The 20,823-nt window shown below is 37.9% G+C and overlaps 1 protein-coding gene across 4 annotated transcripts in view; it reads right to left on the reverse strand.

Moving 5' to 3' along the window:
- The window catches only part of PCCA (propionyl-CoA carboxylase subunit alpha), a 277,569-nt gene that overhangs the window by 209,477 nt on the left and 47,269 nt on the right, over window positions 1-20,823 (reverse strand). The window contains exons 1-3 of one of the 4 annotated variants that reach the window (XM_030476422.1): window positions 20,074-20,078; window positions 17,650-17,663; window positions 4,196-4,201 (exon numbers count right to left, since the gene is read on the reverse strand). The exons of 2 other annotated variants lie outside the window; for them this stretch is intronic. The gene's annotated coding sequence lies outside the window, so the exon portion shown is untranslated. Of the gene's footprint in view, window positions 1-4,195; window positions 4,202-4,542; window positions 4,612-17,649; window positions 17,664-20,073; window positions 20,079-20,823 lie in introns of those variants that run through there. One more of the 4 variants, XM_030476423.1, reaches the window with a different exon arrangement.

Raw genomic sequence — 20,823 nt, forward strand, 5'->3', positions numbered from 1 at the left:
GTTTTCCTCACAGGAAAATCTGGAAAAGGTTTCCATGAAATACTTGCATGCAGCCAATTAATTCTTCCACTGTTGTACTGGGGAATGACCGCCTTAATTTTTCTGCCCTCTTGACATACAGCCAGTCAAGGAGGCAGATCCAATAGGGAAAGGAAGAGGCATAAGTACTCTGGTAATCACAAACAGTATCAGAGTCCCAGAAAAACTGGAACCTTCCACAAATACAGTCTCCCATATACAGCTGATAGCTCACCAGAAGGAAACAGACCTGTACATGTAGCTGTGTGCAGCCACATGCAAAGGAGAGCAGCAAGGCAGCACAGCTCAAGGATAACTGGAATAGCTAGCTGGGCTAAAAAGCCTCTATGTCACACCAGCTAAATGCAGGGCTGAGAAGCAGAGCTGGCAGCAAAAGGAAGGTCCAAGAGAGGTTTAAACAACCTAGAAAATAACCAAGTAGAACAAATAACTGAACTGTCCCTTCAATCTTGTTTAGAATGAAATAAGCAGAACTTCTAAAGCCAAAAGATATTAAGAATATGCACACATCTACATACACATACAAGCAAAAAGACAGCACTCACAGGTACAGTAGCATCCTTCATTAGAACAAGTATTTTAAAAAATAAGCCATGCTGAAGAAAAGCAAACTACAGCCTTCTGTGCAGGCTTACGACAGAACAGCATAGCACCTCTTAAGTGAATACAGTAGGTGCTATAAGCAGAGATATAAATATGCTACAGGGGGAAGCATAGTAGCATCCTACTTTTCTCTGACTAGACCTGCCTTTGGCTACTGTAGTTATTTCTGGAGGTCTGCCTTTTGTTTGAGGGTTTGGGAGAGAGATGGAGTGTTACAATCACCTTGACTTGCATAAGCAGCAGGCAGGTAACTGTGATGGCAGCTAGCCTCAGAAGGAAAAGGTTAATTGGTGATTGGGGAAGTGACAGAGCCCAGTGCAACTTGCTAGAGGAAGGAGGTGGTGGTGAACTGTGCTGCCCAGCCTGCCAGACCTCATTACTTGTGCGAAGCTTTACTTTGAAATAAAAACTTACTGTCACTTGGCTCCGAAAAACACCACATCAAAAGGCCAGACCCACCACACAAGCTATGTTACCACCTGTGACACTATACTGTGCCATTTTCAATATCTGTATTCACTGCCTATAATAGGAGTATATACTGTAAAAGTGATACATTGGAAATATTTCTTTAGAAAAGGAAAAGCTACCAAATAAAAAAAGCCTTACCAGAAATTAAACACAGCTGCAAGAAGTCTGTCTCACTTCTTAGAACTGAATTCAAAGAACACTAAAGCATTTTCACAATCACTGCCTTAAGAAAAAAGATGATTGCTGGGCAGCAATACCAAAAATCGAAAAACTAGAATACACTAATTTACTTGGAAAAAAAATTAACACAGATGTCAGTTTCAACCTTTGCCATGGGGAGGGAGATACGTTAACAAGCTCCCTTTAAGCCATTCTTCTAAGAAATACTGTCCGATCTATTTAATCCTGGTGTGAATTTGTTCACATTGGTTTCCAAAGTATAGTTTAAACTATGCAGGGCCATGAAAACAGATTAATCAGTTACCAGTATGTCCAGACAAACTTCTGAAGGACCAAATAAAAACAGGTCTTACTGAGGCTTGAAATATGCCTCATCTAAAGCAGGCTAGGCAAAAAATGCAGGAATAACATATATCTCTATATCATTTAGAGAGATAAGCATATTTTTATTTTTCAAAATGCAGTGTATGTATATTAAATATTGGAGGCAAGAAGAGAGATCAATCTATTAGACTGCTCTCAAACTCAGCTTACACTAAAGGCACAGCTGCTAAACCAGTAGAGACACAATCTAAGGTTATTTAACTCCACTGCCCCAAAAAAGCGTGCACCTCTCAAAGGTGCATGACCTCCTGCCTAAGCACCAGTGAGCTGCCAGAAGAAATTTAGATGGTCAGCACCAATTTAAGGACAAATGCTGCATAGAAAATAGCTTTTAAATAAACTTTCAAGTCATCTCTTCTTTAACTCCACAGAAATGGTAAGTTTAGACTGATTCTTAAAGTTTTGACTTTGTAATCTGAAGACGTCTTCCTTCACAAGATACAAGTTGTGAACTCATACTATCATAGATTATATGTACAAAGGGTAAACGTGCTTGCATGTTTAAAATAAAAAGTCTCATTAACCAAACACTTCATAGTGTCTATTATACCCCTAAGCAGGGGTGGGGGAATAGTATTCAGCTTCTAGGTCATATCTTTGCAAGTGAAAAGCACAGAAGCAGCTTCTTCCAAGGACTCAAAGCTACAAAACACTGAAGAACAAGTACCATCTCTGGGGCTCTAAACTTCCAAGTTTTCACTTTGAATCTGACCATTAAGCTGAAGTTTTCTTGATAACTTCACCCTGAGCAGTTTAAAGCTTCATATGGTCTACATATTTCACGGTTTTGCCCAGGACCCAAATGCAATACGAAATTATCCATGGTTTTAGAAGCATTTCTCAAATACAATCTATGAAACTTGAACATACAGTAGTTTGTATGACACATACTGTCCATGACGAATTGCTTCATCACCTATAAAACATTCCCTCTATACACACACACACCACCCAATGCACAGGAACTTAGCCCTGCTTGTGCTGCAAAAAGTTTGAGTAGTCAACTATATCAGTAGTAACAAATACCCAGAAAATTTAGGGAGAAGCAAACGAATTTTCCCTGGATGGTTTCCATATTGCTTTTCTTCACTTCATGGCATTGAAACCACCCTTGATTTTTACATGATAAAAGAAATCTGTGGAACTAATCCTAGAAACCTCTTTCTGTTTCCTTGCTTAACACCTCCAGGCGACAGAAAAGACAAAATGCTTCATTTGCATCCTTAAACATTAGAAACTGCGAATGAGCCTTTTCAGCTGCAAATGTTATTGCATCTACATTTCCAGAAGAGAAAGAAGGTTAAACAGCCTACTCAGGTTTATGTTAACTCATCTCTTTTTAGCACCGTGAGCAGCACAAAGAGTAGAGAATGTGGAAGCTTAACAGCCCAACCTCTTTCTTCATTACGTTCAATTAGATCCTGGAAATGGATATAGCTGCTGATTACATGAAGATAAAGAGAAGAAATCAGGTATGCACAAAGGAAATGGCAAACACTAACAAGTGTAATCTTAGTCTTCCCAATCATCTAGCCTCATGAAGACCATTTCATTTTTCATGCAATAGAAGAAAGTTCTATCAGTTGCATGACCACACAAGATATTGCCCGATGTAAAAGCAGCACTCGTTTAATCATTAATACAAACTCTTAGTTTAAAAATGTAATGGGCCAGTGTTGCACAAAGCCATCCCGAACATGTTAGTAAGGTAAGACAGATTCCTTGTTTTATGTGCTACATACTACTACATCTTAACAATTAAAGAATAAATCTGAGCCACAAACAAACAGCCAACCACCACTATTAAGCTACTTTATTTCACGATACAATTAAGTACAATTTATTCTTCAAGAACACTAGATCTCCTGATAACTTGTTTTTTTTTTAATTAGGATTCAACCTACATGGTATTTTTAAATTTGGGGGGGTGGGGGGGGAAGGCACTTAGAATTACTGTACTGAATTCAGCAGAGAAAGTTAGCGGCACTTTGTTTTCTAGGCCATTTGGCTTTAAGTCTGGGGGGAAAAAAAAAAAACCGTCTTCAGCTTGGCAGAGAACACTCAATGAGATGTTTAACACAAAATATACATTACACTAAATGAAAACCAGGCACTCAAGGAGAAAAAACAGGACAGAATAATGAGAGGGAGTAACAGGGGAGCATCCTTCTAGCCAAACCAATACCTCACATTATCAAGGACCCACGTTTATGATGTATTCAAAATTTTCTGTATCTAACTGAAAGCTCAGTAAGGAAAACAAACAGAATAACAGTTCAAAAACATGAATGTTAGAGCAGATGAAGAAAATGTATGGGCACAAAACATTCTTTACACAGCTATACTATTTCTCCTGTCCTAAACACACATGTGAAACTTTGCAAATGAATCCAGAACACAAGCCTATAGCCTGATTAGTAAAAATAAAAAAAAAAAAAAACAAAAAAAACCAAAAAAAAAAAACCAAAAACTCAAAAAAAAAAAAAAAAACACCCCCCAAAAAAAAAATTCCACAAACCAAACCCTATCTGGTATTTTCCCAGACATTCATCATTATATTTATTCTGCATATTCAGAAACCCAGAATTCAGAAACTTAAGATGACTGTCCAAGCTCACACCACCCTGAATTTACTGATGAGTTCAGCATCAGGAACCCTGGTATTGACAGCAAGGAAGATAAGCGACCCTGGAATCATGTTCCAAATAACCACTCCACATATTGAGAAACAGCTGAGAAAAGCATACAATTACATTGAAAAGTACCATTTCTCAAACACTGTAAGCAAGCAATACTCTCCATAAAAACGAGACTGTTAAGACCTGGCCAAATTCTAACATAGATAACTCCATTCTATCCACCTACCACTCCTTTTTCTCAGTTGGTTGGTGCAGTTCAGGATCCTCCCTGTCCTCACATGAAGGCTACTCATTTTCTTCCTGCCAAATAGTTGCTGTTATTAATATCAATACAAGGTGGTATTTCTTCAGTAGATGTAGCCATCCTCAAACATTTGATAAAGACTGTTAAGACCTTCAGAAAGATTTTAAAAAGATGGCAGGAACTACACTTCAAGATGCAAAGCAGACCAGTGAGTTCACATCAGAAAACTAGGAGCATCTGTACCTTGTTAGTAAACTGGAGTTATTTTCCTACAAAAAAGAGAGCCAGTAAGCAGCATTAGATTTTATTCCTGACACTCAAAAAATAACATCATATGATAGTCATATTTATGCAAAAATAAATATCAATCACATTAATAAACATTAGTCAAGAGCCAAACAAGTAGTAAATCAATCATACTGGCAACAAAAGGGTGCATGTGCACAAATTTGGGTTGTTTTGTGGTTTAGTTTGTTTTTCTTCCACAAACCAAGTTTAATTCACTGAATCAACACACTGTCTTCTACCAAAGCTAACATATACTAGCTGTCCTATAGGTCATGGTAAGGAGAATAGTGACCCAGAAAGACAGTACTCCCACCCCAGGTCTCAATTCCTCTTTCCTCTTACACTGCAAGCAGCATTCATGCAGCTGTGTAACACCAGCTTGAGAACCTTATCAGCTAAAAGCAGCTAAAGGGGAAAGGGATGCTTAGAGGATTTTGAAGGACAGGCACTAGAAGGGACAGTGACAGTAGTAACAACTGTCAAGAAATACACTGTCACCAGACATATAATGTGGTACATAGGGGAATGCATGCAGAAAAGGTATAGGCAGGACTGATCGAGGCAGGATGACTGAAAATTACATTTATGGCCAGAGATGCCTGTGGCAGACAATCACTAACAGGTGAGAACTGGGCATTAAAGAGGTACTGCCATGGCAATGGTGCCAGGATGACTGACACATGAGGTGGCTGCCATCTATAATCACAAGGGATACTGGAAGGTGGTCAAACACAGGAGTGTTTGACCCAGAGTGGCTGTGTAATCTCCATCCTTGGAGACATTCCAAATCCAACTGGATATGTCACTAAGCAACCTGTTGCAGTTGATACTGTTTTGAGAGAGGGACTAGATCTCAGGAGTTTCCTCCCAAGCTCATCTAATTGATAGCCCCAAGTGAAGAATATTAGGAAGATTATCTCTGGCCAGGTGAGGAGGGTTACTGCAACCAAAAGTAGAGAGAACTTGGTACAATCCTTATTAAAAAAAGACAAGGCCTCCTTAGATTGTCTGTTAACAGGACATGGATGTTCCTACTAAATCTCACAACAATAATTTCTTTAAAAGAAAGCAGAGCCTCATCAAACTGATCTTCTCTAATAACTGGTGGTGCTGTCTCTAGACATTTATTTCTGCATCTATAGTAAAGTACACTATTCCTTTAGTTCTGCAGACAAAAGTGATACCCACTAGATCAATTAAAGAATTGCTTTAAACAAAAACGGGGGGGGGGGTTGGGGGGGGGGGGGAACCACAAAAAAAAGTATCCCCTTTGAAGGCTCCCAACTCAAAAACACAGGATACAGCACAGTGCTGGGAAGACACAGCTAGGGGCAAGGAGGGACAAGATGGAACTCTGTACTAGCAGTGGTATGGAAGCACTTGGGAGAAGCAGCTACCATCTGAAGGAACAAGGATGATCAAGTAGTATTTTTGTGATGCCCTGATGCCTTCTGATCAGTTGAGCAAGCACTAGTGTAAATATGAGGTAACAACATCAGACAACCCAACCATAGTAAAAGATACCACATCACAGAATTCTGTTAAGCACTGTCTTATCCCCTTCACTATTTATTTGTAAAGGATGCATGTAGTAATATTACTAATAGAAGATGTTCTTATTTAAATCTTACATGCAGTTCCTTGGAGAAAACTGTTGACTAATTACCCTGTAATGAAAGATAACTAGCTCTTAAAGCTGCCCACTGAGAAAAGTTCAATATACAGCATTGAAGCAAATGAAAAATTCATTGATTTTTTTTCCCTTTGGAAAGTATTCTAAGGAAATTGAGGTTTGTTTCTGTATGTTCTAACAGTCAACACACATAGCTCTCCCACCAATTTCTATTTATGCTCAAGTTACATGAAGCCGACATTAGATATTAGTGGACAGAGATGTGTGTGATTGTGCTGTCCTCTTAAATGTGGATGTTCAAATAAAATTAAGACAAAAGGCTTAGGTGCTTTTGTAGCCAAACTTAACAGGAAGATATTACCGCAAATTTTATTATCTTTAAGTAATGAAACTTGTATATACAAAATCAGATTTTTCCACGAAGCTCTGTTCTTATTTTCACACATTCTTGCATGAATCAAGCAAGCGTATTTGTTCAGTTTAAAAATAAAAACTAAGAACTAGATGTGATCATACACATCACTAAATATTATACGATTTCCAAACTACTTTAAAACTGTACATACATTATACTTTTTGGCTAGCATGAGGAAATAACAATGGAATTGGGCATATTTAAATCGAGCAAAATATGATGGACTAGTGGTATTACAACACTCAATGCTACAGCTTTGGGTAACAACCTCTATCTTAGTGTCATAAATAAAACAAGTCAATAATATGTATTGATACGTAGTACTAGAGAATTTATAGCCATTTAGAATGAAGCAACCCATGAGATCACCTTGTGACCCTGCTCCCTATGGACCACAACCACTCTGAACTCAGGATAATGTACTATGACAAAAACACCTAACGTATACCTGAACACCAGTGCCTCTGGATCTGAAAGATAAATTTTGTCTGGTGGCTAAGGGTGGAACAGCTTTTTGGAACACACACAACCAAGTTCCTCCCTCCCCTTACCAACAGATGGGCCTGAGAGTTGGACAGTCTGGCTTCACTCCTGCTATAAAGTAATTAGACAAACAAATCTGGATCCTGTAAATAAGCATGTGCTTGAAATTAAGCATGCTTAAACAGTTGCACAAGGGCCTAAATTTCAACATTTTAGCCTGTAGAGAAAATTAGCCTATTAAATGATGCAATCTTTCTGAAAAGTTGGCATTTCTTTTCAAAGGACCCCAAAGAAATGGGGATGGCAATGGGAAGTGGGGAGAGAAACAAGGGTAAGCAGAGACTAGTCAACTATCCTTTTATATTTATATATATATATATATATATATAAAAACATTTTATATATATATATGTCGGGGTGGTTTTTTAATATAAACTGATGTCTCAGGAGCACTTAAGATGGTAAGACCACAGTACACTGGAAAACTTCTTCTATTTTAGCATTTCAGCTAAGTTATATGAAAATGGTGAAATGCAATGAATTCCTGAAGTCCAACCTCTAGTTTACCTGCTGGGCTGAAATTACTTCGAAATTCTTAGCAAACTGGATTTTCACTTGTGAATTGGATGTTGAAAAGCATGTGTGATGAAATAGACTAGTTCCATAAAGCTACAGGGGAAAAAAAGAAAAAAAAACCATCTTACAATTAAAAGCAAAATATACTCAGAAATTAGCAGTGAAAAAGCAATAATATATATATACATTTTACAATCTCAAAGTCCCTTCAACATCCTTGTGGTCACCTACTAACAATATTAACAGGTAGCAGCAGCAAAATGCTTGTTCTGATGGGCTCAGCCAAAGAGGGAATGAATAGGAAATTCAATTGCTAACAGCTAGAAGCGCCGTAGCATGATAATTAAGTTAATCTAGTGCACATTCTGCCACTAAAGAGTGGGCTCCTGACCTCCAGGCTTTTCATTTTTTACACCCACTCCATTGCATTTTGATGGTGTCAGCACTAACTTCTCTTTCTGGATTACTTTTAAGCTTGCTTTAGATGACTACATGAATAGCAATCCTAGGACAAGGGAGATGGCAGGAACAGGTGACCAGCACCAACATCTTGCAACAGCAGGAAAAACTTTAGTTTATGGAGAATGTAAAACTACATCTCTGCACAAATATCCACAAGGTGGAAGAGGGTATTATTGCTCCCATTCCTCACTTAGCAGAAGCAACCCAGGTACCACTGGCAGCAGAAGCTACAACAGGACTCGAAACGTTCACTCTGGAGTCTCAAGAGAAGGAAAGGCTAGAACAGAAAGGAATTTACCATGCAAGCTCTGTATCATTCTCCTAAAAAGTAACTGGTCCCATCACTGAAATAGCTAGAATGATTAACACTGCCTGTTAATCACTTGTTAAAAAGAACGATCTTATCCCAGTTCCCAAATAAGGATGTCTTTCATCAGATGAAAGGCGGGGGGGGCTGCTCCAAATTAGAGATTTTGATGAGCTTTAGAGTTATTGCTGAAAAAACATTTCTGCATTGGTAGAACTCCTTCCCCAAGCCTCATCCTTAGGGCACTATCTGAATCTACACTGAAACATAACATACAAAGAGTCTCAAATAGATGCAAAGTAAGCACGATATTACGAGGGTAAAGGATTAGCTTGGCAAAGTTTTAAAACAAATAAGAATCACCACTTTTAGTGGGAAATTGTTGGTTATTTTAAATATGGTGCCATAACGATCTCTCTCCATTATCCTAATACAGGATTTCATTAACTGCTCAGAGGCAAGATAAACTTATTCCTTCCCTATGCCAAAATTTCAGTCTGTATATTTTTGAACAAAACACAATCTGAAGAGTGTATTAATTAGCTTCTGTGTGTAAAATAGATCCTCACCATCTCTCCAAAAATAAGAAATTTTAGAAATTAGAAAAAAAATTAGAAATTAGAAAAACAAAACTCGGTGAGTACTGACAAGAGAGCTGGAGACACCAGCTATGCAAAAAAAATGAGCTAATCTGACAGAAGATACTCACATACAGAAAACAGCTTATGAATTAGAGCTGGTGCTTCAGATGGACTTCTTTTGGAAAAATGAACAAAGATCCTGGCTCCCAAGATTTTCAATACAGGAAAGAAATGCTAAAGTAAGAAACTCATTAACTGATGTCTGGAATAAATAATGTTCTTCACTCTGAATATAAATACATTTCAAAAGAATTCAAAAATATTATGTATAGGAAGGGGAAGTTCCAAAAAATACAGAAACCAAGACCAATACTGTCACTCTTTCCCATGCAACTACACCCTCTAATTTTAAGGGCTACAGTCTGGATACCAGTTCCCTAATCCTGTAGGTTTTTATGAATATCAAGAGCTTATCCTTTAAGAAAACAAAACAAAAGCTACATTAAGTATTCTCTTAAGCTTATATTGCACCATAAATATTTACATACTTAAAGTTAGAAAATTCTTGGCCTTTGTTGCTCATATTTTTAAGAAGGCTTCTGTTAAAAAATTACTATAAATGGAGTGCACAAGACTTTTCCCATAGAAGAAGCTTGACACACAAAAAAGAAGAGACACAAATGCCCATACCTTTGAATACTGCTTTGCCTGGCCAGAAGGACTGCTTGTATTTCTCCATTTTCAAAAGGGTAGTGGGGGTTGCAATTTCTTTGTGGCTGCAGGGACTAAGGTTTCCCCATTTAGAGTTTCAGGTTTCCAGGTTCCCCCCCCCCCCCCCCCCCCCATTTATTTTAGCTTACTCTTTATCTTCCTTCAGATGCTAACAGAATTGGAGGAAGGGGGAAAAAAAGGCATAAACCAGCTTTTCCCTACATATGTGAATCTGACATCTAGCACAATGGTGATTTGGTGAACATAATTAGGTTCTTTGGATTCTGCTTTAATACAGATAAAGTCAGACATTAGTGATACTGAAACATAATTACATTTACTATACTTTGCAATATACACTATTACATACTTCAAAAATGGAGTGTCATTAAGTGTTACACAGTCCAAAAATGTGATTGATGCTACAATCTAGTTGCTTCTATCTTTGGTCTTTCAAGCAAATTTTTGTTCAGCTCCAAGACTATGTTTTTACTGCTGTTTATTCTTCAGCATTACATCAGAAAAGACATATAGCAACCTTTGTGCCAAGAGCAATCTTTTCATTGCAGATATATGAATGGTTCATACAAGAGCTCTTGCCATTCACAAAACTAGAACTACATTCACTGTATAGATCTCAAGCTCTTCTTCCAATGTATTACATTTCAATCACTTTACATAAGGATGTGTATTTTTAAAGGTACTTTATACTTATGCCCTCTTATGATGATTCTCTCATTGGTCCATTTATAACACCCTTTCATGAACAGACTGAATATACTGGTGAAAGGACAGCTTCAGTTTTACTAATTCATATGGAGCTCCAATTCCACAACAAACCTGGAACCCATGATTTTAATCTCCAAAGAAAATTGATTTGACAATGCTTAATATATTAAACATTCTTCTCTTGGTCTGAATGCACACACCATTTGTACATACTACAATATGCTTTTGTTCTCCATACAGGAGTATAAAGATCTCCTCACATAATTTTCTATTTTTAAAATTCACATTGGTTATTAGAAAGTAAGACCTGTACAGAAGCCACACTATAGGCAGACTACCAGACCTTTTTCCTTAAAAGAAAAAAAAAAAAAAAAAAAACCACACAACAAAAAAAACCCACCTCAGTTTTAGCATAATACAAAGTTACTACATTAAAATGAAGCCTGTAGTTTTGACTATAATCTCCAGAATATGGTCCAATGTGCATATGAAACTTCAGGCTTTAAGACAGTAACAAAAGCCAAACTCCAGCTATCTTCTCAATTATGGAAACACAACAGGAGAGTAAGCAATCAAAAAGAAACATTATTTCACTAATTTTAACAATGGTATTCAACTACAAAGTTTTATTTACCTGTGCTGAAACCTAATCATTACCTAGCTTTTTCTTTTGCCAACTTCCATCTCCATTTCAACTCCACTAATTTATCCTTATAGTAGCTTTCCTGTCCAAATACTTCAGGAAGGTTTGTCATTCCTAGTCTGGAATCCAATCATCAGATTTTACTGCACTCTAACAGACCAAGAGAAAATGTTACACTAGAACATGTTACACTAGAAACTCCTTAAAAGGGAATAGTGTTTTATCATTCAAAAAAGGCTCTGGGTTTTTTTAACCCTGCTACTTTTTAGAGGCAGTTGTGATATTGCATTTTTTTTAATATTGTGTATAAAGACTGATGCACCATTAAATGACACTGAGAATACCTGGCACTACAAATATTTCATTCATGGAGTCACACGTTCAGTAGGAAACCATTCCTGCACTGAATGATAATGCAGACCTTACAGAAGCTAGCTGCACTGGAATCTTAGTATACAGACAAGGACTTTTTGGAGGGTTAGGTTCAGTTTGGGTTTTTTCCCTATTCTTCTGCTGCTGCTTTCCTGGTTTTAAATTTTGTCCATGAATTTCTTAGTCTCCAGTTCTGTGAACATCAGCTATGAAAATGAGTTTGTGTATTTCTCCTAAATCATACAGTAGTCAAACTGGGGGGGGGGGGGGGAACCACCAAAAAAAAAAAAAACCACCCACACGCCTCAATGTGGAGAGGGAAAGATAACATTTGGGTTTAGCTGTAAGAAGAAGAATGCTCAGTCTTGAAGTCCTCATGAACAATACTTTTTCCACAGAAATATGGCATAAACAATTCAAAGTGGTATAGACTTCCATTCACGCATGAACATACTGCAGATACTTCATCCTTACTTCTACAATTTTAGATTGTAATGGAAAATAGCTCTGTAGTTTTCTGGTACTTGGAGCAAAAAAAATAGCCTGAATTATATTCAAAAGATACTAAGCAATTATGTTGTAACACCATGTCCACGGATACAGTATCTGTACTCAACTCTTTAAGCTGTCCCTTACAGATTCTATGTGCTAAAAGGCATGCAGCATGCCTGATTTTTATCTTTCATTTTTTAAACAAGGCAAATGTTTTAGCATTAAGTATATAGCATTAAGTATTTAGCATTAAGCATTAGAAGAACAGACACTGCACTTAACATACTTAAGTTACATTCAAGAAGAAAAGCATTCACAAAAGCAACAGGCAAATCACCAGAAATAAGCAAAGCAAAAAACACTCTAGGAAACAAAATACAAATTTATTTTCAAGAAAATCTTTAGCTTCTTGCCGTAGGAGCTGTTTGAACCTCCCATCCCTTTAATTGTGGAGGCTACTTAAGAAATTCTATGTCAGTCAGGACCAACACTGAAATACAACTATAGTAGTCCACTTTCAAAATTCTTGAAAACCCATTTAAGGATATCAGTAGGGGGTAAATTAAAGCTGTATGCATTAGGAAGCTAATAATTTGAAAAATGTACAGGGGCAATGAACCCTGAAGTTATCAAGCACTGAAATGACTAGAAAAGTATTTTGTGTAGTTGGAAGTAACTAAATACAAAAAAGCTGTTGTAAAAAATAAAATGTACAACTATAATCTACTACACAACCTAACAATATTAACATCTGAAGTATAACAAAATCTTGTAGGTAAAACAATTTCTTATCATACACACTTTCTGGTATAGGTATAGTGAAGAGGCAGAGTTAGCCTGTATGATAAAAGTGCCATTTATTCACTTTCCATAAACACTTACTTGAATACCCTTTTGCCAAATTCTAAACCTCATTGGACTCAAGCCTTCCGCTCCAAGCACTTCTTGAAGGATTTCTCTTACCATATGCAAAAGGCTTCAACTTTCAGTAAAAAAATTGAAGAACAGCTGTAATGCTGTTCAAATTGTTATTTAAAAATGAGGTGAAAAGGAGTTTCATACAGAAGCTGGAAGATTTGAATCAACAACTCTGAAATCAGAGCACAAGCCATGCTGTATCATGCTATGCATGATATATCACACATAATGCCTTTACTATTCTCATGCAAAAGTTACCCATACTTCAATTTGCACAATCTTCTAGGGAATTTTGGAGTCTAGCTGTCAGGTATTATGAAAACTCATTACAACTGGAGCATGCTCCACCCACTGGACACAGGATCCAAACAGGACTTATCTGAAATTGCTCCTTACAGTTGGAAATAACTGAAAATGAGGCCACTTGTCTCCCGAGCTCCCTATGCTGTCTAGATGAAAAAAACCCAAGACATTCTTGAACATAAGGACAAGAAAGGATGAGAAACATGCAAGAAAGGAGTAGGACATGAGCTGAGCATGAAGGGATCAAGAGCAGCAAGATTTTGAGAAGAAATGCTTTAACACTTATTGATTTATAAATATGCTAGAAATGAAGAAAGTTTTCCAGCTAAATTAAATATACATGTGCCCAGTGGAAGGTTTGAATACTGCCTGAAGCCAAACACTGAAGAGTGAACACAAAGAAATACTGAACCTCTGAGTATGGCAAGAGTCCCATGGAAACAACCAAGCAACTACGTAATGCAAAACTGTGTCAATGCCTATACACACACACACACAAGACTCAAAAGGAAAGCAGTCTACATTTGGGCATTTTTATCTTTTGGATAGCCTGCTTTTAAAAAGCCTGATGTTATTTTAGCATGGTGGCTTTGAATTTAATAACATAAGATTAAGCACAGCTTGCCGGCAAGATCCCTTGCCCAAAAATCTGGGCAGGGAACTTACTCTTTCTAAATTCCAGCCAGAGCAAATTGAGCCAAACTACTCTGGGTGGGATAGGTGGAAGTAGCACTCTGCAGCACACCTGCTGCCTGCCTTTGAGAAGCAAATTTACACACTGGATTCCTGAGCAGCCCTTTCATGCTAAGAAGCATGTTCTACATATACACACATACATGCACTTTCAGTTTTTGCACCTGCAAAAGCTCACACTGTAACTGGGTAGCCCACTCCAAAGACAGCCATTTACCAAAGAGGTCACAGTTGTATAAAATGGCTGCAACAGAAATTATTTATCTAGATTATTAAAACAGGATCCATGAATAAACTAACATTCTTACAAAAGTCAAGTGTTTCCATTGAGTACCACCTTAAAGTATCATGTTCTTCCTGAAGTAGAATAAAAATATGCACTGAAAATAAGCAATTGCAGTATCCCTTAGAGATGTTGTTATTTTGCTTCCTAAAAGATGCAGAAACTCACATAGGAAGTCCCAATGACTAAAAATTTTTAATCGAGTTTCGGGACACAAAAATTAATGTCTGAAGTACCACATATGTCACAATACCTACTACTTAAATTGAGCAACTTGAGAAGTATCCTTTAAACATCGCAGAATGGGCTGCATGGGTGTTGAATTCACTATATGCCTGCTATCGAAAAGTCTCCTTGAAGACAGATATGGTTATGGACTACACAAATTTCACTGACAAAAGTCTGCCTCTCTATCCATAAAAAGCCAATTCAAAAAATCCCAAACCAACCAACCTGTAGGAACACCTTACACATTTTGAGGTCAGATCCTGTTCCAAAGATCAAAGAACCATTAATCTACTCAGAGCTACCTTTGGTGCAGTAACAGCTTTGCCCTAGCATTCACATTATAAGCCACTCCTACCAGATCACACACAGGTAGCTACAAACCACAACTCTTGGTCAATCAAGAAAAGGATCAAAGCACCAAAATGACACAAGATTCAGAAAGCAAACAGCTCACCTGCCTTATTAACTGCACAACCCTGCACACAACTACGTACAGTAGACAGTGCCTTAGAGTACAACTTAATCTTACTTAAATGACAAGGGCAGCACACACACAATAGCCACCATTTGTTTAGTTAGCCATCAGCAAGCACATTCAGCCAGGCAGCAGGAGGTCAGAGCCACAGGACCTATTCAGTAGAGACTAAGCCCCCATCCCAGAAGCCTGCCGCTTCATAAATCCGCAAAAGGGAATCTTAACTAACACCACTCTTCACCCCTTCCCTATTTGATCCGTTCAGAACCACAGCCCAACACTAAGACATGAAGTTACAAATATTTTATGACAGTTGCCACCAAAAAAAAAAAGAAACCAAAACTATTCTAAGTTTAAAGCATAACATGTTCTCTCCACTCTCCTACAAGCTCCACTCATGCATACTTTTGACTGGTTTTTGGTTGATCTCACTGTCTTTTTCTCCATGCTTAGATGCAAATATCTCCACCTTTTTCAGAAAGTGAAGAACATGCAAGTGCCCTAACCACAAGGCAAAGTATCTGACACAAGTTTATTCAGGAAAAAAGCATAAATTTTCCACAGGTTTTTACCATGATCCATGAAAAATGTCTTGGCTCAATCAAAAAAAAAAAAAAAATGTCTTTCCCACAACATCTATAGCAGTACCTGTTAGCTCACAAGCTACTAGTTGTTGCCTAGTCACAGTCTCAATCAACTGAGGTTCTGAGTTACTACTTCTGATTCCTTCTACATGTTAGCACAGTACTAAAGGCATTGCTCTTCCCAGACAATCCAAGAAGAAGATATTTTGCAAATTAACAACAGGAATTCCAAATCTGACCAAGGCAGCTATGAAAATATTTCCAGTGTGTGAAAAATATTCAAACTACTCTACTTTCTGCAAACACTCTTAGTTAAATATATGCACCTAAATGTTCAGATAGGCTAATAAAAGGGTTTACAAGTTCTTACACAATGAACTGGCAGGTTTTATTCACAAGAATGTTCTGGAATATCTTTTGCAGTTTTTCCCCCATTCTAAATGTTTAATGCATTCCCCATCCCCAAACTGTATAATAAGTAGCTTGAATATAAACAGTGTTCACAATACCTTAGAGAGAGAGTGAGAAAGAGTAAGCACCAGTGCTCTTTTGCTAGAGTTCTGAAGAACATGTCAGTACGATCCTAACGGGCATCTGGAATAAACATGCTTAGTTGTCCGTGTACATATGTAAATCTAGCAATACCTATCCTTTCGGACAGAAAATATATGCAGCACTCTCTACAAAGGAAAGTGTAATTTCACAGTATAAGTTTTCACATAGTGCTCTGAAAACAGCCAGAATAGCTTGGAAAATAGCAAGAATCTCACTCCATCAAGCATACATTTAGTTAATCGTATGGTTTTATTAACCAGCTAAGCTGTTGTCACATGAAAGCAACAATTTTCCCTCCAAAAGCAAACCACCTTTGTCTTGCATCTCAATTGCCAACCATAATGCATCCCAGCACACATATTTGCCATTACAGCAGCAAACCACACGCATCTTCAAGCTAAAGACAAGTCAGTATCAGATGAGGCAGAGGAAAGAAAAAAAGGGTGAGAGTAAATATTCAGAGAGATCCCTATCATCATAATCTGACAGCAAGAAACTGTACAGCCCATAAGAGCTTTGTTCTAGGACTCACTGCACAAGTATTACTCTCCTGTGCCACTGCTGAATGAGTAACCAACCTGGTTGGGATGTCTATCTAATGTACCACACTCTCATATTGAGAAGGCCTACCAAGAGAGGAATTTTCAGGAGAATGACTGTAAAGGTATTTACAAAGAAAGAGGGGTTTGACAGCAAAACCTACCTGAAGTAACTTTTCTAGACATCATCTTTGCATTTTCCTGCTGCTCCATGCATTACTAATCAGTGACCCACTAGAAACTTCGGCACCCATTGAAAAGCCTGGCAGGGTATTTGGCTTTCAATTCTTCTACTCAGTTTATTCCCAACACAAGTATATTCATCAGGCTTAGAAACAACTCTTGAACAAGGGCAGCCACTCAGCAATGAAATGTAAATTACTGACATGTGCTAAAACCTGGACTTGCCACTGCTAATGAGCACATTATAGGAAAAAAGCTCACTAGATATTTACTGCAACCTTTTCACTTAACCCTGTGTGTACTGAAAGCCATAATTTAATATCAATTAAAGAACCCATCTCCAAACAGTGAGACACTGTTCAGCAGGTGTACGCTTCCTACACAGTTCTGATGTAAAAATTATGAAGATGGACAAATGTGTGAGGTGCCCAATCAGGAATGTGTGCACATTGATAGCAGCCTTATCTTTAATCTATTTTTAATCTGACACACATAAATTGCTAAATTTACAAAGTTAATGGTGTCAAATCTTCGGTGATCAAATAAAACATAACATGCTATCAACAAGCCCCAACATTAGGAAGTCAACTTGTAGCAACTTTTCCCTTCCTGTTATGCTCACAGGTGGGTGCAGACTCTAGAAAAATCTTCTCCAAAGAGCAGAGGCCTGCAGAGTGAGGGAAACAGCACCTTTGCCTCGATAGAAGCCCCACATATAGTCACTCCAAGTTTCAAAGCTTTTAATAATTCAGACTAGCAGTGCTGCAAGAAGCAACTGCAAACCTATATGCTTGAGAACAGGGAGATACAATGTTTGGTGAAAACCCTTCCCCCTACCCCTTCTGTATTTTGAGGGATGAAGAAAATTTTTTAAAGATTATTCGGTTAAGTGCTTAATAACATAACATCTTTGATATGTATGTATCATAGACGGCACACAGAACTAATTTTCAAAATCCAAATTAGGTACCTAAATCCCTCTCTGTAAGGTTTCTGTCAAACACTAATTCTGCTATAAACAGGTTAAAAGGTTGGTTGTTTTTTTCCTCTTATACCCCACTTCCAAGCTACCATCCCTTTGAGTTTGCCTTCATTTTGAATTAGGCAGGAACTCTTTAACTTGTTCCTGCCAGAATCATTTGTACTAGCTTAAGAATTTAACAGGGGAGTTGGGAGCTGGGAGGATGTAAACACATTTAAACCATGGTACTTTTAACAGAACAGGGCTACAGAGTGACTACACATACAGTCATTCCAGCACACCCAAGAAGGGCAACAACCCCTTATAGGGACAGGCAGCAAGCCACCGGCAGCAGTAATCTCTTCAGGCAGCTTGGTCACAGTCAGCACAGGCTAGTTAACGTGATTTTCAGGAGCTGAATGCATTGGTTGGCTTTAGCGCAGTAAGTGAGAAGCAGATGCTAGGTTCTAAACAAAACACATCACCTAACTTCAGGAAATCAGTGTTAATATTTGTGTTAATTCAAACTTCATAGAAAACAATCTAACTGCTGAGTATTTTAACTGTTTTCCAAAAAAACACATGCACAACAACTCCGACAGGAATTGTTCAGTCAACTCAATACCCTAAGTCAGTGTTATTGATCACTATCATTCACTCTGAAACAGAAATGAACAAAACGTGTTGTGCAAATAGACAAAGCTTATTTGTAAGCCAACCTTCAAACAGAATTAAAGATAAAATGAAAAGGCAAATGCGTTCATAATAATGAGTATAAAGTCTTTCAGAGTTCCAGGGAATTCTTCAAAAGATTTGCAGAATAAACCACTAGACATAATTTGGCAGCTGCAAGTAGTCTATTAAATTCTTACTCTAACCTGGGGGTCATCATTCCTGTTGCACTGGTTAAAGGCTTTCATTAACAAAAATTGACAAACCAGGTAAGTTATTAACAAATAGTGCTTATTTCTGTATACATTCCTAGATATTCATTTGTTTGAGCATGTCTCCTACAAAGAAAGGCTGAGAGACCTGGGACTGTTCAGCCTGGAGAATGGAAAGCTCAGGGGGATCTCATCAATATATATAAATGCCTGAAGGAAGGGTCCAGAGAGGACACAGCCAGGCTCTACTTAGTGGTGCCAAGTGACGGGACAAGAGGCAATGGGCCCAAACTGAATCACAGGAGGTTCCCTCTGAATGCCAGGAAACACACTTTCACCATGAGTGTGACCAAGCACTGACGCAGTTGCCCAGGGAGATTGTGGAGTCTCCATCCTTGGAGACAGTCAGAAGTCAACCAGACACAGTCCTGGTAATCAGCTCTGCGTGGCCCTGCTTGGACCTGATGACCTCCAGAGGTTTCTTCCAACCTCAGACATTCTGTGAAATAAAGATTGTATTTGATATCTAAAGCAGATACCAGGTCTAATTGAATTACGCGTTCTACAACCACACAGTAAAAATACACAACCAGCCTGAAAATACTGTAACAAAGTAGAAGATATTAACTGAATGCTTAAGAAGTCATCAAGTGACACTAAGCAGTTTAAATACTGTGAAACTTTAACTCTGACATACCTGAATATAGCTTGCCCTGGATCCTTTACGGCTTCCCCTGTTGCTATAACTGGTGGATTTATTCAACAGTAAAAAATAAATCTGAACTTTTCCCATGTTTCAATGCACATTCGGTACCCAACTGTATCTGGCATATTAACAGTTATCCCCTCAACACGCAGAGGTGACTGGAATAGTTCTCAGAGACCACAGAAAACAATGACCCCAGAGAGGCTAGACAATGATCTCCTGCCCAGCAAGCAATTTTGAAGCAAGTGAATCCTGTGGTATACTGAACAAACAAATAGGTTAAGTCTTGTTGCTGTAGGAACTACTCTGAATATTTGAGCATCTTTCATTACAGCAGCAACATAACACACTTCACAAGTGTTAAATACCTATAGGAAAGTTTTGATCAAGACAAATACAACAACATAAAAGTACAACAACAGCAGGGTAATGTAAACCTTAAGTTTATAGAACTTTAAAAATCAAATTCTAATAATTCAACATGATCTTAAGCACTAACTTCAAGAAACTATTTCCTGAAGATTACAGTTAAAATACACACCATGAAAAACAAAGCCCTCCCAGAAAAAAGTCTGCTCAGTCCAGGATAACAGGTCATCTTTAGAAGCAGGTTAATCAAAAACCTTTCAGCTAGCATCTTTTTCCCACAGCTAATGTAGAAATCACTCAAATGCTTTTGGAAGAGTTGCCAGACATGATCCTCCCTTCATGAAGCTCACTCCTGGTCTCAGCAGATCCATCAGGAGTCAAGCATCAGAATCTGATGTAAAAGGGTCAGAAAGTAGGAGAAGTTACTCCCCTAAAACTGAAGCCAAAGAAGTCAACTAAACAGGGTTGTGAATTAGAAAGTCTCAGCAGAGCATCTTAATTCTTAAAGGAAGACACAAATACATAGTATCACTTACTGCAACATGTATCTTCAAGCTAAATACACTTCAAGTAAATAGAGAAGCTTTTTCCTTCCCTCAAAAGTAATTACCTCCTAGCCTTAGCATGAAAGACATTCAGTATATTCATATCTCTCTTCATGCAACACATCACTACCAATAACAGAAGCCCTTGTGTATGAAAATACAGTATGCTGCAAGACTACATGCTTCTTAGCTAGTAAAAACTAACTTACGTAGATTTCGGTTCATAATTTGCTGCAGTTAGTTTTCAACTACAGAAGAGAACAGAGGATAAAATAGTCAGAATTGGGAGAGCAAAAATAGTTCTATCACGCACACTTTACTCATTTATCACACATACTCATTGCT

The sequence above is a fragment of the Strigops habroptila genome, chromosome 2 (genome assembly GCF_004027225.2).
Source record: "Strigops habroptila isolate Jane chromosome 2, bStrHab1.2.pri, whole genome shotgun sequence".
Taxonomy (NCBI): domain Eukaryota; kingdom Metazoa; phylum Chordata; class Aves; order Psittaciformes; family Psittacidae; genus Strigops; species Strigops habroptila.